General features: G+C 39.3%; 1 long non-coding RNA gene across 1 annotated transcript; it reads right to left on the reverse strand.

Annotated features, from left to right (window-relative positions):
- Positions 1–2,499: 2,499 nt before the first annotated feature.
- On the reverse strand, positions 2,500–4,488 carry LOC123749097 (uncharacterized). Its single transcript, XR_011222241.1, has 3 exons — positions 4,447–4,488; positions 3,682–3,794; positions 2,500–2,867 (listed from the first exon to the last, which is right to left on the reverse strand). It is a non-coding gene; the product is annotated as an uncharacterized lncRNA (long non-coding RNA).
- Between the last annotated feature and the right edge of the window lie 332 nt (positions 4,489–4,820).

Below are 4,820 nucleotides of genomic sequence, written 5' to 3' on the forward strand. Positions count from 1 at the left end.
TTAAATATTATTTTACTTTGAAATACTAGTTGATTATCCAGGATCTCGAAGCTTTTGTAATGGAAATCTGAATAAATCCTGACATCAAATCCTAGTTTGTTGAGCAAGTCTCAGGTAAAGCAGCCCGTCCTCCAAACAAAGACCCAAAAGAGATTCCATGCACCCGTCAAACCCCCTGTTTATGAATGAAAAACCGTTTACACACGACTCACAACTGATTTCATTCGAACACTTCCGGAACAAGTGCTTCACTGACGAATTTTGTTCGAACCACAACGCTGTAAATGCTTCATACACGTACTACAAATACAAATAATCGCCAACAGAACCTAAAACACCTAACGTAACCTATGCCTATATATGCACAATATGCTAATATGTTATAATATTAATTTATGTTTGAGAAAATTCCCGTTTTGAATGAACAGCATGTTAAATTTTATGAATGCGTCCGTGGGGTCGACCGCTGGATGTAATGGACTAGAGTGGAGGACGGATTGGGCGAAGCCACCACACACCATCTTCCAGCCCGTCCTCCAAACAAAGATCCAAAAGTGATTCCATGCACCCACCAAACCCCCTGTTTATGAATGAAAAGCGGTTTACACACGACTCACAACTGCTGACGTTCGAACATATCCGGAACAAGTGCTTCACTGACGAATTTTGTTCGAACCACAACGCTGTAAATGCTTCACCCACGTACTACAAATACAAATAATCACCAACAGAACCTAAACACCTAACCTAACCTAACCTATGCCTATTTATACACAATATGCTAATATATTATAATATTAATTTATACTTGAGAAAATTCCCGTTTTGAATAACAGTATGTTAAAATATATGAATGCGTCTGTGGGGTTGACCGCTGAATGTAATGGACTTGAGTCGAGGACGGGTTGCCATCTTCACCCTGGTCGGTGCTCATTGCCAGCACGGTGCTGGTCAGGTACACTCCGAAGTTTTGGCACGAGAGTTATTCTTTTTGTGCCGGTAATCTTTAGCAGCGTGGATATGTGGGACAGGGGGCGAGGAAGGTAAGGAATGGGATTAACAAGAGAAGTTTAGGGTAAGGAATTAGAGGCATACATAGTAGCCATTACTCTAGAATAATTTTCATGCATCTCACAGTTGTACCGATACTGTTAATTATAGGACCAAAATGATAGATGAATCAAGAAATCTGCTTCATATTTAAAAAAAATGAATGGCAAAATTTATTTATCTCTTCAGATCTTAATAAATCATCCTCGTTATATTGATTACATTTAACTAGCAATTTCTTCCCATAGTTATCCTGCCCTTTAAAAATATGTAATTTTAATCATGAATATTGCTAGTGAGTTAAGTAAATCAAGAGTTCAACTCACCTTTTGAATAGCGTAACTGAAGTCCATACCAATCTTCTTTGTACCCTTGTAGTTAGCGATGCCCACGGCCTGGAAGCGAACGTTGGCGGACCGTTGGTGATCCTCCTTACCCATGGTGGGGTCGAATGCGTACACCTGTCAACCCCCACAAAAAAGTCGGTAAACCTGTCAACCCTAAATGGACAGCCCGTCCTCCAAAAATGGGGTGGTAAATGTAAGAAGACAAATAAGTGCAATTATGTACTATTCATAGCAGTTAGGAATTGTACTTATTTTCACTTAGTATTAAATCGTACTGTCAAATATATTGTGAATATTTGAGTTTACCTGAAACTGAATAGAAAACCACAACCTCACCTAACCGTCTTAGTTTTTGAAGATAATAATTTTATTGCTTCCTAATTACAATTAGTACTTAACTTATAGCTATATTGATATTACAGTTTTATAAAACTAATAAAACAAAACTAAAATATATCAATAAATTGTAAATTAACTCAGGATATTTTAAAATTTTGCATAAAATCTATGTTGTTTAATAAACCTGAAAAAGAAATTCCTGATATTTAAAACTTGTGTATAGCCAATTGAAGATGAAATCTTCGTCCTAAAATTCTGAGTGGCTTAACAGAAAACGAGGATAATTAAATCGGGGGAGGGAGTTGGGTAAATGTAACAGCCCCCTAAGTGCAATTATGCACTGTTTATGACAGTAAGAAAGTGTACTTATTACACTTAGTATTAAATCGTACTGTCAATTCGGAGGATGGGTTGCAACGGAAGGCTACCATCGATCAAATATGTTAGGCTAGCTAGTTTGTCAAATAGCTCCAAATAGTTTCCACGCTCGGGAAAGACGCGTAATGCTAGCGAGACACTCTACATTGGTTATTCATTTTATTAATTTCCGAATATTTGTAGGCTATAATCGATGCTTCTAACAATATAAAATAAGTTAGTTTTTTGTGGTTATGACAGAGCGAGTGACGTTGATGGACATGAAAATATTCCACCCAAGAATCATTAAAGGGTTAATAACTGACTTAATTTCTCACAAGTGTGTTTACATTATAGACATTTTTTAAAAGTTAATGTTAACATTAACCTGATGTCATAGGTAACCAGTGTGAAGGGCGTGAGGTGCAGTAGAGGCAAGAGCTGGATGGCATAGTCGAATAAATTTCTATCAAGCTAGGTTTCTACCTAGCTCCTCCTCCCTACTAACCTTTCAGAAAATACTAGTAATTCATACCTAGCACCAACTTGAGTCATCATTACTTTATGCAAATAAAACAATGTAACACTTTAGATATAACCGTCATCAACCTTCACCTTGCAGCCGTATATGGCAAAATCGTCCTCAAAGGACCACTCGTTGTTGACACCGAAGGAGAAGACGGTACAGTTGCCGGGCTTAATGTTGAACCTCTTGTCCAGACACACATATTTGGCTCCGTCACCGGGAGCGGGTACCCAGCCCCCAAACTGTACCTGGGAACATAAAACTTGAACAATCAGCATCACCGCTGTGTTACACGGGTACAATCAGTCCCACAGCTGTGTTACACGGGTACAATCAGTCCCACAAGCTGCCCGATATCACCGCTAACTCGCTATAACTTGCATTTAAATATGACAATAAATGAGCATTCTGGTGCTTCAGAAAATATAGCGAGTACTTCAAGCTAATATTTCACATGATAAAATGTTACAAATTAATGTAACGTGTCTGCACCAGATGATGTTTATTAATTAGGTCATATGAAATTCTCCGTTGTCACGATGGAAAAAAATATAATAATAATTCATTGCGTCGGGGGACAGGCAGCCAGAGTGTATTCATACACGTTAGGCTTATATCGAGGTCCCCCCCCCAAGGTCGAATTACTGACCCCGCCCAGGATGTAACCCCACAACAAGCTGACTAACTTCTAAGTATCTACTTACTGTTAGGTGAACAGGCGCATTAGGTGATTTGAAATATGCCCAACTATTTCTGTCCCGCCCTCGATTATTTAAATTAATCACCGGTAATTTTCAGCCTAGGAGTGTAAGCACTATGAACAAATCCACAATGGCCGTGATGAGGGTTCGAACTTAAGCCCGGGATGATCCCGGTGTATGGATGGTGTAAACACTAACAATGTTGACTAAATAATACACTGTTGAATGCCAAGGGTGACATCATGGGACTATGTTGAAATAAACAAAAAACAAAGAGCAGGCGCCCAAATGTCGAGTTACACACTGCACACAACAGCACGAGGACACAACAAAAAACATCGAACAAGTATGGGAGACTTACTAGAGTCGAGCAGTTAGTCTCTGTGTGGTGGAGATAGGCTCTATACTGCTCGATGGTCTCCAGGCCCACCACGGGACACCTCTTGCCGCACCTCTCTCTCTCCACCTCCGATACTGTGGACATTAACGTTACTACCTTCATGATCATAAGCAAAAACTACTTTATCAATACATAAGTAGAAGACGCACCAGTATTAAGAGCAAATGTTAAGGCTAAGATGTTACATAAGTGGTTGTCGAGTCCGGTGGACTGGCCATCAGTAAGTGTACATGTGTATGAAAGGGTATAACAAGAGGATTATTAATAACAAGGGGGATACCAATAAGGTGTTAAATGTCGACACAAAATAGAACACGAAACAATGGCTATCAATTGGATAAGTTTGGATTCAGGGAAGACCTGGGTAAATACTGGTTTAGAAATATTGTTGATGAGTTTGTGTAACAGATTACAGGGTGACATAATAGACGTGGGATTGCTGGATTGTTTCGAGCGTTGGTTAGACACGTATATGAATGAGTTTGGGTAGGTATAAATGGGTCCTGCCTCGTATGGCCCAGTAGGCCTGCAAAAGTTTCATTCTTTTGTTAGAGAACGTTTAACGAAGGTTAGGGGTATACTATGAGGTTTTTGCCCCCTGCTGGGTATACTGAGGTCTTTCCCCCCCCCTGCTGGGTATACTCTGAGGTATCCCCCTGCTGTGTATAGTATAAGGCCGCACCCCTGCTCGGTATACTATCTTCACAGTAAATAAATTGAACCTACCGTCAGTCTCAGGCTCCTGAACTCTGTAGATGTGGTCCTGACTGAAAGAAAAAAACGAAAGCGCGTACTAACACATATTCGCGTATAACAAAATATAAAAATCATTGATATCATCAGTGTTGCATTAAATATAAGATCATCAATATATTTATAATGAGAAAGATGCGCAGTTTGAGGGCGCATGCGCTAATAGTGACGCAGTAGGCTGCTATCATACAACCCGTTCTCGCAAATTTAATAAGTCAATATTGACTTATTAAATATGTGCATAGGTGACATACTTAACATAATAGTTTCCCTTGAAACTAACCTATACCTATAACCTATACCTATAATAGGTTAAGTAACAATTGTAGTTACGAAGCTATAAGATG

This window comes from Procambarus clarkii, chromosome 47 (assembly GCF_040958095.1).
Source record: "Procambarus clarkii isolate CNS0578487 chromosome 47, FALCON_Pclarkii_2.0, whole genome shotgun sequence".
Taxonomy (NCBI): Eukaryota; Metazoa; Arthropoda; class Malacostraca; order Decapoda; family Cambaridae; genus Procambarus; species Procambarus clarkii.